Source organism: Lissotriton vulgaris, chromosome 3_2, assembly GCF_964263255.1.
Source record: "Lissotriton vulgaris chromosome 3_2, aLisVul1.2, whole genome shotgun sequence".
NCBI lineage: Eukaryota > Metazoa > Chordata > Amphibia > Caudata > Salamandridae > Lissotriton > Lissotriton vulgaris.
In genome coordinates, this window is record NC_141690.1 from 250484699 (window position 1) to 250505289 (window position 20591).

Sequence of the window (20591 nt, forward strand, 5' to 3'; positions counted from 1 at the left end):
ATATATACAAACCCAACATCCAGAGTCCGACTTGGTCATAATATCTTCAGGGACAGTTGTCATGCACATGCCGTGATCTGGAAGAGTGAGAGGTTGTCATTCTCTGCCAGAGTCCCTCAACTAGCCCAATGCCTGTGTCACCTCCCTGACCTTGGGTCTCTAACATTCTGCTGTGGTCTGGCCCCTGCACCAACACACCTTGCATTTATTTGCAGAAAAGAGCTTAGCCTTCCACTGCCATTTCTCATGACAGTTCAGTGTTGCCAAGCTTGAGAATTACTAAATCAGAATATGATCAGTTTCTGCTATGGTAAGTCAAACTAGACAGCGAATGGCCGCTGATGATTTCCATGCCTGACTCTGTGAGTCGCCTGTGTTTGCATTCTCCCAGACTCTGATGATTACATTTTGTCCAGTTCATTCAAGGATGTTTAGCAGACAAGCTAAGTCATATCAGACTCTAGAACATTCATTCTCTTGGCTGCACTCATGAGCTATTCGATGTAGGCGTGACATTCATTGCCCCTAGGTTTGCAAATATGCCCAGCCAATCAGAATGCACAGACATGGTTTCCAACCTGTCTACTGCCTTTCAGGAGCCTGTAAGTAATTAAAAAGTATCTTTAGAAAGCTAACCAGACACAGCAGGCTGCCTTGTGAAAGAGAAGTAATGCTCCGTTGACAGCAAACCCACAAAGCACAGAGGGAAAACTGCTATCCAGAAAAATGTTCAAAACATCCTTCTACAAAAACCCAGAACACCCACTGAAGACAGTGATGGAGATGAGTTCATGTTGATTATATTATGGCCTCACCCCAACTGCCAATTCAAAATACAAGGGCAGACAGCTCTCATAGATGCAGGGACTTCCAGGAACATCTTGTCAATTAAACAACATATTCCCCTCACACCAATCCAAATCCACATCTATGCATAAAACAGTATGTTACTCAACCCTCTGAGGGACCATTCACACCCCACATTGCACTGACAACCACATAATCACTATGTTCAATCATGTCCATAATGCAACTCATCTGCCCAAAGCTCTACATCTCATTCAGTTTGCACTGGGCAATCACACCCGTGAGCTACTGAGCACGGTATAAGAATTTCAAACAATCTTCTAACGTCTCCACGGTATGAAAGAAAAGAGTATACAACTCCACATGGATTGTATTCTGCATCCCATAGTCCTAAGACATCTTGGCATAGCATTCAACTGGTCTAGATAAAAACAAGAGCTATAGAAGCTGGCATTATTGAAAGGAAAAACTCCCTGGATCTCTCCAATCACTAAAGCACCCAAGCTCAAACCAACTGGGGAGGCGCAAGAGTATATTGTATTTGATACGCACTTCACAAACTCCCCAATAAAATAAGAGCACCACGTAACTCCATATATTACCTAGTGATTGAAGTTAATTGGTATCATTCTCCAAAATTGACCACAACCACCTTCAAACAACACCACAACAGATTATGGCATATTCTAAAAAAATTGGATACAAAGAAATTGATAAACCGTCCACAATAACAGGAGAAAACTACCATTCTCTGACATCAAATTCTTCAATACAGAAGCAGCAGGTACTAAAGTTGATGCCTTTGAAGTCAGAATCATCGAGACCATGGTGACATGCTGTTCATGATTCATAAATAAAGAACAGTCCAAAGTAATGACAGAGTCCAAATCCTCAGTTCATTTCTTCGAAGGATTGTCCTTCAAAACTCATTCAAAGACTGAGAAGTGAATCCTTCAGGAATATTCACTCCCCTTGTCCCATCAGCTGTGTTTCTGTCTGGGTTTACCCACCATATTAAATACCAAAATACTTCCCAAACAGAAGAAAGAAAGAAAATAATATATAAAGCTCATTTTTGATTGATCAATGATCTGAGCCAATTCCCAAGGATGTAAAATGTGTTTAGCTCACCGTACTGTAAGGGGAGAGTTATCAGCTGATAGTCTGCTGCTCAGAAGCTAACCTCTGGTACTGCCAAATCAATGCCATTTCCATGTACCTTGCAGCTGGTGTATGCCAACTCTCATGGTACTGTTAAAACCATTAGGATTTCCTCACCATGGTGTTCACACCAGAGGCCTGGCGAACCATTTCACAGAATACCAAGAATACGGATCCAAAAACTAATGCCAGGTCTAATGACAGAGGACATCTCAACCAATCTGACTAAGGACAGTGCCCCTTTTTGTGGCCTCGATAATGGCATTGTTAGAAATGGGGGTTTCTAGTTGGCAGAGGTTTGCACCCTGTTCAAGGAAGGAAGTTAATTCTAGTCAAGGGAAGAGAGTCACACAGCTAAGATAACCCCTGCTTACCCCCTTGGTAGCTTGGCAAGAGCAGTCAGGCTTATCTCAGAGGCAATGTCTAAAACATGTGTACAAACACACACAGTAACACAATGAACGCATTGCAAATGGACACAACATCAGTTTAGAAAAATAACCAATATCTATCTGAAGAAAACAAGACCAAAACAACAAAAGTCCAACATAGACAAGCAAAGATATCACTTTTAAAGGTTAAAAACAGTTCACCTCACAGAAATCTATGGATGTATCATGTTTAGCACAAAGTACCTTGGATGTGTGCAGGGGAAGTGAGGCGCCGGAAAAGCAAAGCGATGCATTGGTTCTTTACTCCCAGAGGAGGTGATGTGTTGGTTCCTTACTGCCAGAGAAGGTGATGAATTGGTTCCTTACTGCAGTGCAGGGGAGGAGATGCTGGGTACCTTAATGTCAAGGGAGGTGGTGCATCGATTCTTTGCTGTGAGGAAGGTGATGCCTCGATATCCAGACACGCGGCCGCCATTCCTTAGTGAGGTCAAAGTTATTGAAGAACTTGGTTTCCAGCGACGATGCAGTGAAAATCCAGACAAGCAGTGTCGATGAGGCGGCAGAGGAACAGGACCTCCGTCAATTTCACAACCGTGAAGCAGGTGATGTATCGATGTAAGTAAAAATGTAGATCCGTATTTGTAAAGCGCAAACTACTAACCCTTACGTGTCTCAAGGCACTTGGGGCCGTCATGGAAATTAAATGAGCTATCGCCCAGAGTCACATGGTGCTGTGCTGCCGCCGGAGCGGGGGATCGAACTATGAACCCTGTGCTCTGAAGTCAGCTGCCCTGGCCGCTGCACCACATCTCTCCATTATCAATCTCTTCAGCTACACATCAGCTGTGCCGTAGTCTGAGCGTGCACTATGGACATCAGTGATGCGGTGCTCGGGACTTGGGTTGCAAAGATCTTTCTGCCGAATGGCAGGTGCTGTGTCGATCTTTCAGCTACACAGTGGTGATGAATTGATTTTTCAACCACAGGGCGGTGCTGCATCAGAAGAATAGGCGCAGCAAGTTGATGCATAGATTTTTTTGGTTCTCAGCAGCCAATCCACCTCCAAGGGCCAAGGAACGGGATTTGGCACCACTTTGTAAGTCAGAACTTCCAGCAGAGGAGTTCAAGAGCTGCAGATGAAGTCTCTGATCACCCTGAGACTTCTTAACAGGAGGCAAGCACACACAAGCCCTTGGAGAACCTTTGAAGCAGGATACAGAAAGCAAAGTCCAGTCCTTTCACTGCCCAAGACAGAATCAGCAAGCAGCAGGCCAGCGCACCAAAGCATCCAGCAGTGTGTCAGTCCCTGCTACAGCATCCAGCTGTTCTTCCAGGCAGATTTTCCTTTAGTCCAGAAGTGTTCTGATTTGAAAGTGTCAGAAGTCCAATACTTACGCCAGTTCTTGCCTTTCAAGTAGGCAAACTTCAAAGAAAAGTCTCTGTTGTGCACAAGACCCTGCCTTTTCCTGACCTTGCTCAGGCACACTATAGGGGGTGGAGACAGCTTTGTGAGAGGACAGGCACAGCCTCATTCAGGTGTCAGTGACAACTCCTCCCACCACTCTAGCTCAGAAAGTCCCAACACCCTGGTGATGGGAGATCAGGGTATACAGGTCACACCTCAGGTCACTTTGTGTGACTGTCCAGAGTGAATGCACAAACAGCCCCACTGTCACCCTCTCTCAGTTGTGGAATCCACAGGCAGACAGAGGCACAGAATGGCAAAGCAAGAAAATGCAGACTTTCTAGAAGTGGTATTTTCAAACATGTAATTAAAAAACCAACTTCACTAAAAGATGTATTTTCAAATTGTGAGTTCGGGGACCCCAAACTCCAAATCTCTATATCTTCCTAATTGGAGGTTACCCTTGTAAGATGTTACAAGGCAGCTCCATTGATAACCTATTGGAGAGATAGTCCTTGTAGTTGCGAAAAACGGAACTAGCAGTATTTCACTACCACTACATGTAAAACGCGCCAGTAAATGTCCTACCTTTCACAGACACTGCACCCCGCCCATGGGTCTACCTTGGGACTACTATAGGGGGGGCTTACAAGTAGTAAAAGGGAAGGTTAGGGCCTGGCAAGTGGTTGTCCTAGCAAAGTCAATATGGCAGTTTAAATCTGCCCACACAGACACTGGAGTGGCAGGTCTGCGGCATGTTTGCTAGCCTACTAATGTGGGGTGCACAATCAGTGCTGCAGGCCTCAAGTAGCATTTGAATTATAGGCCCTGGGAACACTTGGTGGACTTTACTAGGGACTCACTAGTAAGTCAAAATATGCCAATCATGTATAAACCTATCACCAATACAATTTACAGAGAGCATATGCACTTTAGCACTGGTTAGCAGTGGCAAAGTGTCCAAAGTCCTAAGGTAAAAAAAAACAGGTCAGGAAAAATGGGAGGAAGAAGGGAAAAGATTTGGGGATAACCCTACAAAAAGGCCCAGCTCCAACAGGCATGAATATGCTTGCAGTGATGGATGACAATACTGAGGACCATAAAGAATCATTCAGAACAGCTCTGCCAATAGCCAGCTATGTAACAAAATAGCCCTAGCAGACAATGAAAAACACTCAAAGAATGTTCAAAAATGATTAACATATCCTGATCCTACAAAAGTGACCACAGACCTCCAGTTCAATGGAATGGGGTGAGTTTCATTTCCGGAGGGAAAAGAGTACAAACAAAGACACCAAACAAAAAGGCACAATCAAATGCATACAATTCAAATTGTATTGATAATGAACAGTACAAATACATTATTTATTTAATTGTTCCTTTATGTGCAAAAGAGTGCTCAGAAAATGTGCTAATGTGGTAGAGGAAAAGGGGGAATCAAAACATAAACGAATAGTCTTGAATCAGAAGTGTTCATAGGCCACTGCGAGAAGCCTGTCTGTCAGTTCAGTTTACATCAGTAGAATAGAGTCGATTGTGAAAATCAGTTTACTGCCTCTCTGTGGATAATGGGTTCAGTCCAAGCTAATTTAAATATTGTTGACATTTTGACCCGAAGCTAGGTAGGAGGCCAATTAGGACCTTAGAAGCGGGTCTTCATCAGGACAGGATAACAAGACAACCTGGAGTTGTGCACAACGTGGTCAGAGGACTCACCAACAATTCAAGGGGTCATTGAAGGCCAGCCGGCCCTTCATCTGTTGGGGAATTATTCTCTGAAACTTCTATCTTTCAAATTATGGGTTGCGGCCTTATGAAATGAGTCCAATAATGGCAGCACCCAAACACAGAGCAAACCAGTGTAGGTTTCGGTGGGCGAGCCTTTTGTGTCTTAATCAGCAATTCGGCAATTGTGCTCTAGTGTGATACAAAATATCACTGGCTCCCTCTCTAACCATGTCATCAGTGATGCAATATGTGAAGTCATAGGCAGCGCATTGCTGGGACGTAAGTTATAGCTACCTCAGGTAACTATGCCGGCTGAATTTCACTGGTTTTGTACGAGTGAAATCTGTTTCCTAACTATAACGTCCTTGTAACCTTTGTTTTTTCAGTAAATTTCAAAGGTTTTTAAATTTAATTTCCTAACTGTAACCTGTAACCTTTCAGAGGGAGTGTGTGAGTGACTGTATAGTTCGGAGAGTAGGTATGTGAGTGGTTTTATGGGTTGGTGAGTGGTTGTGTGAGTCGCGGTATGGGTCTGTGAGTGGGTGTTTGTGTCTGTATGGGTGTATGAGTCAAACATCAATCAATCAAGGATGTTTTAAGTGTGCTACTCACCCGTGAGGGTCTCAAGGCACTGGGGAGGTGGCAACTCCGGTCAGTCGAAGAGCCAGGTCTTGAGGGTCTTCCTGAAGATATGCAGGTTGGGGGCGCGTCTGATGTTGATCAGTAGATCGTTCCAGGTCTTGACCGCGATGTAGGAGAAGGTTCTTCCACCTGTTCTTGTGCAGGGGTTCGGCAAGGGTGACTTCGGTGGATCGGACGTCCCTCTTGGGTATGTGGGTGGAGATTCTGTCATTGAGGTATTGGTTGTGGAGGCATTTGTATGCGTGGGTGAGTATCTTGAAGGTTACTCTATTCTCAACAGGGAGCCAGTGGAGGTTAAGCAGGTGCTGGGTCATGTGTTTGTGTTGAGGGATGCCGAGGACTAGTCTGGCTGAGGTGTTCTGCATGGTCTGGAGTTCACAGAGCAGAGACTTGTTGATCCCAGAGTGGAGGCCGTTTCTGTAGTCCAGTCAGCTAGTTATGAGTGCATGGGTGACGGTATTCCTTGATTCGGGGAGGATCCATTTGAAGGTCTTTCAGAAAATGTGGAACAAAAACAACTGTGCAGAACTAAAGTAAAATGCACAAAACAACCATAGGGCACAATACCAGAGCAGACAGCAGAGAGCGGACTATGAGTGGGTATGTGAGTGTTTTTGGAAGTGTCTCAGGGGAATTCTAAGTCAGTAAGTGGCTGTATAGGTCTGTAAGTGGGTGTGTACATTTCAATGGTTTGCAAGTAGTAATCGCATGTGCAGAGTAGTGGAGAAATGGGTCAGGGCCACTGATTAGCTCTCAGGAATCCCGCTGTATTAGGACTTACAGGAGGTACCAGGAGGGGTTCTTGGCCCCGTGGGTGTCTCAGGAGTTATGTAGACTTCATCCCCCAACTAGTAGTGCACCATGAGCCATGTTTGTAGAGTGATGGAGAAAGGGGGCATGGCCTCCAAAGACCTCTTATAAGTCCCCCGCTGTGGGACTTACTGAAGGTAACAGGAGGGGTAGTTGGCCCTCAAGGACGTTCTTTGTGCCCCACCCCCTGAGGCCTGTTCATTTAAAGTGTCTCACCATGTGGGAGCCACCCAGGGGGTGATAATAAACAAAGCACTGTACCCTGTGCTTCATTTTCTTAAACAAATTTCCATTGGATCTGACTGAAATGTAAAATAATGCTTTTTGTGACCCTGAGGGGTCCCAGTGGGACCACCCCCCAAGTGACCTACGGGGTCAGGGTGTTTCTACCCTACAGCCTTTTATTTGTCTATTTACATTTTTTTGTGCGACTCGGTTTAACTGAGTCCCAAGATGGCTGCCAACACTTCTTGGTTGAAGTGTTGGCAGCTAATCAAATTTCAGTAGGTTCTCAGTAGGCTGTTGGGCTCCCAGATATCTATACTTTTTAAACTTAAATGTCTCTGAAACTACTGAACGGATTTACACCAAATTATAAAGAGAATGCTTTCTGGACCAACATCTAGCGTTCTACCAAATTTAGTGTATTCCAGTTCAGTTGCTCGGGCTGTAGTTGTGTTAAAAAAATGAAAAATAAACATAACATGGGGAAAACAGGTTTTGGATACCCCCCCTCGACAGATCACCCCAAAATGTTCAACACAGCAGCTGAATCAAAAAGTGGAAGTTTTTGGGATTTTTTTGGGAAGATTCGTCAAGTGGCACCAGAGTTATTGGCAAAGCAAAAAATGCGATTTCTTATGGAAACTTTGGTCCTAACTGTTACTACTTACTGGCAACCGGCCTTCTAGGATCTCAACTGTGAAACTTCGCAGTGGACCCCACGTCAAATTGTTTGGTTGAAATCTGTGGTGCTGAAGGTTTGATGGGAGCTACTGTGCCCAATGAAACGGAAGTACTCTGCCCAATATAACACTGAAACCGGAAGAAATACACATACCTTATAATCACACAAAGAAAACCATTTGATATGGGGGCCACTACGAAGTTTCACAGTTGGGGACCTAGATGACAGTAGTACCTAATAAAGGACACAAACAATCAGAAGTGTGCCTCATTGTAATATAAAAACAAGCATTGGCATAGCCAATAGGTCTCGCTTTTGGGACCTTATAAGTCCCTAGCAGCCCGTCCCGACGTTGTCCGGGAGCAAAAGGCTGCTTCTAGGCCCCCGCCCTCCCCGACGTTAAGGCTTCTTATGGGCCCTCACCCGCCTCGACGTTAAGGCTGCTTCAGGGCCCCGCCCGCTCGACAATAAGGCTGCTTCAGGGCCCCTGAGCAGTGGGAGTCTTTCTTACCTGCTCCTGAGTTCCCTGTTCTACCGCTCCTCGCAGGTCGTCACCCCACCTGCCCCGACGTTAAGGCTGCTTCAGGGCCCCGCCCACCACGACGTTAAGCCTGCTTCAGGGCCCCTGAGCAGTGGGAGTCTTTCTTACCTGCTCCTGAGTTCCCCGCTCTGCCGCTCCTCACCGGTCGTCACCGCTCCTCCCCGCTTGTCCGCCAGTCCTCTCCGCTCCTCCCTGCGCTCACGTCCCCCGCTTTTCCTCTTGATCCTGTACGGCGCTCCTCCCCGCGCTCGTGATGTCAGCACGCACATCGCGGCCGGCCCTTCTTCCTAGGAACTACTTTTTGTTTATATTAATTTTTTAAAGAACGTTTTTTTTTTTTTTAATATAGCCTATGTCCATCTGCTTGCCCTGACGTTTTCAAAGATGTTTTGGGTGTTTGGATTGGTGGTGTAGTTTTCGAGTTTACCTGGCTCAAAGGACACACTTCTCTCTTTATAATAGTAGTATAGATAATACCCCTTAGAAGTTATCCACTGTTGTCACTATAGTCGCTGAAATGTCATTGCTTTCTCAGTGGTGAAGGGAAGATCAAATATTTCTTACAAACACCTATGGGTATTGTCTTGGGAGAGCAGTGTGGATGAGGGAGGTGTTATGTTTTAAATATGTGAAATCATGGTCTGAGGGTTTTTCGTATGAGGCTTTACAGAAAGATGTTGACAGGATATTATAACACGTCCTAACTTTCTTTTCTGTGTATTCTGTGTACATTTTTTATTTGATTAAGAACATCGAAACATGGCTTATGCCTCAGTGATATGTAGTCATCATGTTCCGTTCCGTTGCTTATTTTGTTCTGCTGTTTACATGGCTGCTGAGAATGCAAAATAATGAAATCAGAGCTGTGTGAATGATACCTGCGTCAGCCCTGTGCTGAGGTGCATCATCAGAGCTGTGTGAATAATAACTGCGTCGGCCCCGTGCTGAGGTGCATCATCAGAGCTGTGTGAATAATAACAGCTGTGAGCCCGTGCCTGAGGTGCATCATCAGAGCTGTGTGAATAATAACTGCGCCGGCCCCGTGCTGAGGTGCATCATCAGAGCTGTGTGAATAATAACAGCTGTGAGCCTGTGCCAGAGGTGCATCATCAGAGCTGTGTGAATAATAACTGAGTCAGCCCCGTGCGTGAGGTGCATCATCAGAGCTGTGTGAATAAAAACAGCTGTGAGCAACAGCATACTCCTGCACACACTCTTGCTGCTCACCAATTCGAAGTTTGCTAAAAAAATTATGCAACGCATTGTCATACACAATGCCAATAACTCAAACTTTAATGCTGCGAGACCTATTTGTTTTTGTTATTCTGCTTCAAAGTACTGTCACTGTCGTACGTACTGGGAACGCAGAGTTCAATAGCTATTTTGTGAAAGTGAGTTTCAAAATCGGCAAATGTGACCTGTTTAATGAAGATGCTATTTTCTGGAAGGGTCTTTCCTTCTTTTACGTTTTGTATCCCTTGAATAATGTTTCCGTTTCGTTTTTCTAATTCTGTGCGCAAGTACTGGGACTGTTCCAGTGATTAGGGCCAGTTGTGTTAACTGTGGAAATCGTATTTTTTTGGTTAAGCTTTTAATATTGTCCGCAACATCCGTAATTAGTCGTAGTTTTGGGAGGAAAGTCTCATGAATGTTCACTCGATTGCCCTTCTCCGGTAAGAAATGGCCGCTTCTTTTGTTCCGGTTCACCCCCCTGGAACGTCGTTGGCGAATGGTTAAAGAGTTGTTATTTATTTTCACTGAAGTCGTGTGTGTGTTAATTATTGTGGGTTGTCATTGGTGTACTGTGTGAAGCAAAGCGATGATAGGTGGTTCTCATTTGTAACCCTGCCCCCAGTGTCACGTCATTATTATTAAATCCACGACGATGGAAGGCCCGCTCATTTTTTCATGAAATCTGACTAATGCGTCAATGTTGTCAGGGTAACGCCGACGAATGTGCGTATGTTGATGTTAGTATATTTGTGATACCGCGCACCTCTGTTGTTAGATTTTGAAAAGCGTGTTATAAAGTCATTGAAAGCACATTCCCACTATGTATGTAGTTGGAAGTGTATGGTGAAGTGTGTAGCTTGCACAGTGAAATGTGGTAACGCCGACGAATGTGCGTATGTTGATGTTAATATATTTGTGATCCCGCGCACCTCTGTTGTCGGATTTGCAAATGCGCGTTATAAATCCAGTGAAAGCGCAATTCAGTGAAAGCGCATATCCGCTATCTGTGCAGATCGAAGTGTGTGGTGAAGTCGCTTTGCCTATGTTTGTTCCTCGCCCTGTAAATGCCAACATTTGTTCTTTGACACGCCCACGTCCACGTTCTTCTTACACACGACCACGCCCATGCTAACGCCCACAAGGGACTACTTTTCCACTTTTGGCGTTTTTGCATTTTTAATGTATATGGTGTAGACATATATAGCCTATGTCCTTCTGCTACATCTCCCCTTTCAAATGGTGTATTGGGTGTAGTGATTGGTGCAGTACTTTTTGAGATTACCTGGCTCAAAGGTTTGTGTTCTCTCTTTATAATAGTAGTATAGATTAGTCTGAGTTATCGGCTTTGCCAATGTCTGTAAACTATGTTGTAGAGCAGCATAGCTGCTGGGCAGCATGTTGAAAATTTGCCAAGTAAGCTCTTCTGACAGGAAGAACTCTGCTGCCTAGGCAGGAAAGGGTCACTACCACTTCAAAATGGCTGTTATTTTGATGACGTACTAGCTGCTTCCTTTGGGCGTTGCATTCACTGCTAGGGTATATTGTTTGGTTTTTGAAAACAGGAAAACTACAAAATAAAATGAAAAATAAAAAAGAACCTGAAACGTGACACTTCCTGTTTATTGGATTTATAAGGTGGACACTCCCTGCAAATGAGTGAAATCAAAAAGTGGAGGTAAAACTTCCTGTCAAACCCCACTTCAGAAAGGATTGCGATGATATCAAGCGCTCGTGGTGTATCATTCCGCCTCCCATATATTGCAATGCAATGTACGAGGGACTATTTTAGATCTCAAAAGTGACTTCTATCACCACACTGTTGGTCACACAATTGTTTCTCTACTATCTCCTGCATTCATTACATACAGAAAACAATCATGTTCTGATACTTTATCTCAGAACCAGGTGTACAATGTGAGAGCGAGCTTAAGATTGTGAGTCCTACTCCATCTGGTGGCAGTAGGCATTAACATGAGAAAAGGATGTATTGTTGCAGTGATTTTGTTTTTACAATGTACTGGACATGTGCCACCTCGAGGCCATAATATTACGGCCCTATTTGTAGCTAAATTTAAAAGTTTGGCGTAACAGTCCTGTTTGTAGCCTAATCCATAAGTGGCCTACAAGCGATGATATTATGGCCTTGGTGTATGCTTTGTGTCATATTAAAAGGATTCGTAACATAAGGGGGTGGCAGAAATAAGAACAAACAAATAAGAAAGGAGAACTGGAGAGATTTTGTTTAAAATAAAGTGGAGAGTTTATGGGGAAATAGGTGTTTGAGGGAAGAAGAGAAAAGGTACAGGAGACAGGAGACAGGAGGATGTTATAGAAAGTGCTTTAAGTTGTGTGAAAAGATATGGGCATACTGAAAGGAAGCATATGAAACAAACCACGGACGGGATAAAAAATGGTAGGAAAAGACTAGGAGATGTGTTGTGGCTGTCTGCTGTTCATATGGCGTCGCTGGTCTAGTTCCAGTGAAGCTTGGTGATAACAACTTGTTAATTTATGTTAGTAGGAGCGCCCCAGGCCGTGATGCTGGCTCTCGAAGAACCTGCCCTATGGGAATAAAGGAGTGGGGACAGGGAGGATTGCTGCTCCCTGTGCTCCTTCAGTCACTGGCCCCTTTGCTAATACTGTGAAAATTTAGTCTGTTTTCCAAAGGGATTTTTTGTGAAGTGCACCTCGAGTCCCCAGAGCTCCCAATTCTTAGCGTGACCATCATGTTAAAGTAAGAGTTCAAAGGGTACCGCAATACACGCTGGCGATGAATGTTTATGTGCTTGTACCAAGACATCAGGATCTGCACCACTTCAACATGGCTATTATTTTAATGATGTACCAGCTGCTTTATTCAATATTATTAACAGTAAGTGTGTGCAAGTTGCCCGACGTTCATGCTAAGAAAAAGATGTGAAAAAATACAGTTTTGAATTTTAAAAACTCTCTACCGCAACAACGTGGGGGTTTAGAACTTGGGACGAGCAAAACAAAGAGGTCAACTTGTTTAAGGAGCAACCTGACCATGCGCGTTCCTTGCCCTGAAACGGAGGCAGCAGGGGGAGAGGCGAGAGAAGGGAGCCAGTGAAAGCGTTTCACTTGCGGGAGCACGCAGCACCACGGGCGATAATTGCTCTCATATGGCGACGCATGCTCCCGCAAGTAAATCGCCACAGTGCACATGTTGCTATTGAAGGCAATGGAACGCATGCACTGTTTTGGCTGAAAAGCCAAAGCGATCGCAAAAGGTCTTTTTGCCTTCGCAGTGCATGCGCCCTGCGTAGGCGAGACCTAACTAGTAGCTTGAACACTGAAATATGTGATGTGAGTGATCATATATTCATTTTCTTGCTGTTTGAAATAGAAAGACTTAGTAACGCCCTGAAGATGTCGGTAAGGATGAAACTCATTGGCTACATGTGGCAAGATGTTTTTAAGGAATTGTCAAATAAATGAAGAAGAAGGAAACTGTGCATTCATGTTACAATATTGTTCGTAGGTAAATAAAGAATCTCTTGTCCAACTACTGTGATGAATGTGTAAGGTTGTACTGAGTAAAAAGTGTTATTATAATGTCGATAGTTTGTATTTGTTGTGTCTTACATGTTAGTCAAGGAAGAAATATATCCTTCTGTCCATTCTTGGCTTTATGGAGCCTCAAAATTTGATGTTTTGAATAATGTTGGAATTCCTTATGTGCATTAATGACTGCATAAGGCTGATGATGCACAAAGATTGTTAGTTAACCTTTAAGTTAGGTTATGTGTTGTTTTGGACAGGCTGTCCATCTAAAGTTAGATAGTGTGGCTTGTATTCAGGAGAATCATAACCTACCTGTTTCTGTCACATGGGTTGTCGGTTGAGATTAAACCTAATCTGTTGATGAGGCACAAACTCTGAAATAAGAGTCAGGAGTTGTGGGTCATTTCACAGATTTAGCTGTAGGACAAGACTATAGGTTATTCCACGTTCAAGGAACCTGGTTGGATGCTACCCAGATGAAGACAAATAGGGAACAGGATGATCTCCGATACATGCATGTGGCATTATACACATACATGCATACATACATGACAAATACATATTGTCATAGCTGTTTTGGCTGACAAAGGTGACATGGGTCTGACAGGAGTAATGATGCTCATTAGCAGGTCAGAAATATTAGATGACAGGTTTTTTTTGTAAAATGGTTGAGGAGGTCAACCTGACTCCGGAACAACAACTGACCAATGGGCCTGTTAACATTCCACTGCTGCAGCACCAGTGCTGGTGGGTTCAATGGTGATGGCACAAAATGTTGCAGGACTAGAGCTGAGGAAATATAGGGCCCAATTCACAGAACTAGCTGAAGACAAAATCCTAAACTTACTACTTTTGGTATTCACAGAAGTTAGGAGTTTGTCTTAAGATTATCTTAAGACAGACTTTAGACAGAATCCTAACTGAAGTCCGTCTTAAGTCTGTCTTAAGACAAAATCCTAACTTCTGTGAATACCAAAAGTAGTAAGTTTAGGATTTTGTCTTAAGTTAGTTCTGTGAATCGGGCCCATAGTTATTGCTACATATATTTATTCAGAACACTATCATGAAGAGAGTGTAGACAAACCAAATTGAATTAAAAAAGAAGTATATATATATATGTTAGTTAAACCCATATGGAGACAGCAAGTGTGTCATGTAAGTGACAACGTTGGCTGGGTGTGTTTGTCAAAAGTTGTGGTGAATAAACAACTGTTAACCCATTGTGTCTTGAGTAAGGCTATGTGCAGTTTTTATTACAGATGTAAATTCTCACTTAAACTAGGCCTGGGCGGTAAATTCCGTTCCGCTCGCGGAATTTGGGTAATTTCGCGTTCCGCAAAGAACACGAAATTGACAAAAATGCTGCATTCCGTGACTTCTCAAAATGTTTTCCTTGTTCGCGTTCCCAAAATGCCTGTTCGCAAGATATTTCCCCCAAGCACGCAAACAACGATTACGACCAGGAAAAAAGCATCGGGAACAAGCAATTCCGTGCGTTTGCGGAATTTCTGCGTGTTCGCTGAGATTTGTTACAGTTTCACGGAGATTTGCGTAACGCGATTAAGCAAATCCCGCCCACCCCTAACTTAAACACAGAATATTGGGTTTAAGGTATCACAAGTAACTTCTCTTTTCATTACCTTTACTCGAATCCTGCTGGAGAATTGGTGCAAGCGGAAAATGTCTGGTGGCAAATGGTTGCCATTCCCCGATACACTGCCCTAGCAGTGCCCTTGCAGTTCGGCAGCACAATTTTAAAAACTAGATAGACAAAAGGGCTGAACTGTTATTTTGCACTGTTTTAATTCATGTGGACATGTCTTGGGTGTGATTTCCAATCAGACTACCGCTCTCCGGAAAATGATGCATGTTCACCCACCCCAAATTTAACTAGGATTTGCTAAACCTTGGTGATGTTACTGTCTATGAAAACTTCCCTCCGGAGGCTCAACCAAAGCATTGTTGTACAAAGAGATCCTTCTATGTAATGAATTGAACTGGACAAGAGGATTTTGATCAATAGGAGAGCATTACCAAAGTTGTGTGAGGTTTTGGGCAGATGAATACCTTTCACCCTGTTTTTATTTGATCAGGCTGACTCCATTGTGCAAAAAAAGCCATGAATTGTTTAGCTTGTTTGATGTTCCTCCACTGTAAATGTAAATCCAGTATTTGTAAAGCGCAACAGTTACCCGAAGGCATCCCGGCGCTGGGGGCCATTGGGAAGATTAACCCCTTAACCGCAGGGGTAATTCCCCTCCTGTGCGGGGGCGAGGCGTGCCGGGTGCGGCACCGCGGTGCTCATGACGAGCCCAGCTCGTCATGAGGCAGAGTGCATCTGTGCTCATGCCGAGCTGGGCTCGTCATGACTCTGCCCACTCCATAGAACGTCCGCACAGGTGTGGAATTCACCGCACGGGGGAGTGGTGCGGCCGTTATGACACATGAGCACAGCTCCACTGTGCCTCATGATGAGCTGGGCTCGTCATCAGCAGGCAGAGGGTTAAGCAAGCTATTGCCCAGATTCACATGGTGGTGGGCTGACCTGCCGCTGGTGCCGGGGATCGAACCTTGAGCCCCAGATTCCAGCGTCAGTCGCCCTGGCCGCGGTACCATCCCTCTTCCTCCTGCAAACTGTGTGGATCTATTGTTAGGAGGTCAAAGTGTAACAACACTTTCTTGAGTTGATTGCACCATGGCTATTGGTAAACAAATATTTTCAGGCATATCCTGTATAACCAGGGCAACACTCACAGGGATCATGCACAGTATATGTGCATGTGTCCACATTTGTTTTCTCGCAGTGTAGATATGTATGTATGTAGCCATTGTAAGGACATCTGTATGATAAAAGCGGTACTGCAGCCTTGCAATTGCAATTAATATGAATGAGGTTAATTAGAATAACTGCTGCGAGCTCTGCCATTTCAACTACATTTAAAGCTTTCATTGATGCTGTCTATGGAAATGTGATATGCAATGTCATCAGTGATTTCATTTATGATGTAATTGAGGATGCCACCCATATCATCATGTGCAAAGCCAAGAGCTGTGTATTTGTAACATATTTATGTGTATTTCTTGGAAAATGTGTACCCTACCTATAGGAAGTGCAATATGTAGGATTTAGCTATTCATAAGGAAATAGCAGTTGGGATACTAACATAAATGCTGCAAAAACAAATTGAGGATGTGCGAGAATAGGCATAGAACAGACACAGTGAGAAAAACATAAAACACAAAAATAACAGATAACAAGGTAGGGCATTTAGGCAGAGACATTTTCGAGCAGGACAAGAGGGCTGCAGTGCCAGCCGTACACAGCGGACATTCAGACCTATCCGTGATTTAAAGACATAGAGGCTGATTTTGAAATCCTCAAATGAGAACTGAGAAAAATAGTCATCGAGATGAACCATAGCAGTTTGAAATTAAGAAGCAAAAAAGGAAATCCTCTGGTTGGCTTTAGCCAGAAAATGAGAACAACAGATAATCTTCTATCAGCCTAGAATTGTTTATCTCTCTCTCTCTCTTTGACTTTGTGTCAGAGCTGCCAGGGCTCAGTGGGGAGTGGTGCTAACGGAACCATGATGTGGTCTAGATGTTACGGCCGCATTACAGGTAGAGTCACTTCATCTGACTTCTTTGTTACTCCGTTGGGTGCGTTCCGTTACAGAAAATTGCCTTTAGGACTTGCTTCGGACTCACCGGTCTTCCAAAGGATGATGAAAAGTATCCGTAGGGACTTGGATCATGTTCTGTGTTTTCAGGACGACATATTGTGGGGAAGAGTGCTTGTGACCATGACAGATTGTTTGAGAAAGTGATGTTGAGGTTAGAAAAACATGGTTTGACTGTGAAGAAGGAGAAATGTCAAATCAAGAAAGAGGAAGTGACATACTTAGGACACAACATCAGTGCCAAAGGCATGAGTCCAAAGAAGAGTATAGTGACAGTAGTAGAGGATGCACACTAACACCAAGGAAGAGTTGAAGTCTTTCCTAGGTTTAGCGGAATACTGTTCAAAGTTTATAAAGAATTTTACGGAGTTTGTTGAGCCTTTGAGGGGATTGATGAAGAAAGGTGTGGAGTTTGACTGGACGGAAGAGTGTGAGAGTGCCTTTCTAAAAATAAAGGAAAGTATTGTCCATGCCCCCACATTGGGACATTTTGATGTGTCGGAAAAACATATATCAGCAAGGTGGGGATCGGTGCAGTTTTGACACAGGTTAAGGATGGAGTTGAGAATGTTATTGGGTTCGTGTCCAGAAGGTTGCAAAGAGCAGAAACTGCGTACTCTGTGATTGAGAGAGAGGCTATAGCCTGTTGCTGGGGGATTAATTGCTTCAGGTTCTATAGGTAGGGAATTACTTTCAAATTAAAGACTGATCTCAAGCCTTTAATATATATCTTCAAGGACAAAAGAGGTTTGGAAGGGAATGTTACGCCATGCATCACTAGATGGTTGTTATCTGTGATGTAATACACTTTTGAAATAGAACTTGTGAAGGGTAGCAAAAATGTGGTAATGGACTATTTCCGAACCAAGAAAGGAACACTGTTACTATAGTAGGGTGCAAAAGGTCACCCATACTTCACGGTGCAAAAAGTCACCCGTGCAAAAAAAGAGGAGAAAAAGTGAAAGAAAAAAGAAAGGAAAACTGAGCATCCTAGGTGAAAAGGACCCACTAGAAAGGTAGAAGACCACTTATTGTCAATATGGTGCCCTCACACACCCCGAGTGGTGTCATGCTTCATCATCGGGCAGTTGCTCCTCGTGGGGCCGGTGCTGCAATTACCTTACGTGTCCCACGAAGGGTCTCTTTAACAGAGATCTTTTTAGGACTGCCGGATGGTGCATGCGGGTGTGGTGTGAGGGTCCAATAAGGGTGATGAAGGGTGCGTGCAAAGTGATGAGAAACAAAATTAATACAAGGGTAAACATGCCGCAAATTTTTAGATTGAATACCCTTGGCAGACATACTGCTGAGTAAAAGCTTGCCCCATGCGGCACACTATGCCCGGGGGTCAAGGGCCATAGGTCGACATGTTTCGCGCCAACATCGCCATAAGGGTCATTGGAGCTTCTTCAGGACAAAAGCAATAAAATGTAAAGTGCACAAGTGAAAAGTTAAAATACCCTCAAAATGAGTCAGGGCAAGGCAGTCACCTGTATACCTCTAATGTGGCTACAGCTGCATGATGGAAAAAGCTCCTGATCAACACCTAGGAGAGGAAACAAACGACAGAAGTGAGCATCAGCTCCAACTTGATGTCTCACAGTGTGCCACTGCTGTGTGTACATCGTCAACATTAGGCAATACAGGCTCAAGAGGCATACATGTATGAATAATAGTGGGGCCCTGACCCTGTCCGGTATTGCCCACAGAATCATAATGTATATGTAAGCCTCCACATCTAGTCTAGGTGTACATAAAGTTATTAGCGACCATACATATGTACAAACAGGGAAACTATTCATGCAGAATATCAGATGCTAATAGCACCGGTCTGGGAGTTACACCACCTAATAGAGGTACCGTGAGGTAATAGGTACTTGTAACATTATATCTTCCCTCCTACAGCTAAGAGGGTACCTCCGTTGGTGGCAGCCATGGACGCCCGCCCAAAACCGGGCTGTAGAAACAATGCACAAATAGACAGGAAAGAGCAAGTATAAATGCAGAGCACAAAAAATTAGCGGAGCAAAAAGCTCACGGTGTCCGAATCCCTTCAAAAACGCACTACTTACAATGTCACCGGGGTGCGGCCTGATGTACACCTACCCCCTCCATGCTTCTGCCGTGAGTGAACAAAAAAATGGCAAGACGCGGTGTTAATGAAGTACTGAGGTCAGCTGTCCGGGCGTATGTGTACATGAGGCCGCACCCCGATGACATTGTAAGTAGTGCGTTTTTGAAGGGATTCGGACACCGTGAGCTTTTTGCTCCGCTAAGAATTTGTCCTCTGAATTTATACTTGCTCTTTCCTGTCTATTTGTGTATTGTTTCTACAGCCCGGTTTTGGGCGGGCGTCCATGGCTGCCACCAACGGAGGTACCCTCTTAGCAGTAGGAGGGAAGATATAATGTTACTAGTACCTATTAACTCATGGTACCTCTATTATGTGGTGTAACTCCCAGACCAGTGCTATTAGCGTCTAAGATTCTGCATGAATAGTGTCCCTGTTTGTACATATATATGGTCGCTAATTGCTTTATGTACACCTAGACCAGATGTGGAGGCTTACATATACGTTATGATTCTGTGGGCGATACCGGACAGGGTCAGGGCCCAACTATTATTCATACATGTATGCCTCTTGAGCCTGTATTCCCTAATGTTGACGATGTGCACACAGCAGTGGCACACTATGAGACATCAAGTTGGAACTGATGCTCACTTCTGTCATTTGTTTCCTCTCCTAGGTGTTGATCAGGAGCTTTTCCCATCATGCAGCTGTAGCCACATTAGAGGTATACAGGTGACTGCCTTGCCCTGACTCATTTTGAGGGTATTTTAACTTTTCACTTGTGCACTTTACATTTTATTGCTTTTGTCCTGAAGAAGCGCCAATGACCCTAATGGCAATGTAGGCGCGAAACATGTCAATCTATGTCCCTTGACCCCCGGGCATAGTGTGCCGCATGGGGCAAGCTTTTACTCAGCAGTATGTCTGCCAAGGGTATTCAATCTAACAATTTGTTACATGTTTACCTTTGTATTAATTGTGTTTCTCATCACTTTGCACGCACCCTTCATCACCTTTATTGGACCCTCACCCCACACCATCCGTCAGTCCTAAAAAGATCTCAGTAAAAGAGACCCTTCGGGGGACCCATAGGGAATTGCAACGCCGGCCCTACGAGGAGCAACTGCCCGATGATGAAGCATGACACCCCTCAGGGTGTGAGAGCACCATATGGACAATAAGTGGTCTTCTACCTTTCTAGTGGGTCCTTTTCACCTAGGATGCTCCTTTTTCCTTTTTTTCTTTCTTTCAGTTTTTCTCCTCTTTTTTTGCACGGGTGACTTTTTGCACCCTGAAGTATGGGTGACTTTTTGCACCCTACTATAGGAACAGTGTCCCTTTCCTGGTTCGGAAGTATATATTAGGAGCAAGGACACTGGACCTTTAATAGCTCCTTGACCCCCCCCCCTCTCTTTTTTTGATGTTATATTTGTAATGGACTATTTGTCAAGAATGCCGGAGGGGGTAGAGGAAACCATTGCCGAGGTAGCTTTCAGGAACGGAATGTTTTCTGTATGCGGTGTAGGCATTGTTGCAAGAGAATGAACAGTTGCAAAGGGGAATGATGATGTCATGAATGAATTGGAGGAAAAGGCTTTGTGTGAATGGGAGGACAGGGATGGATAGAGAGAGGAAATGTGTGAGTTGAGCATTGTTGATGGGAAGTTAAGGAGAAGGAGTCAGTTTGTT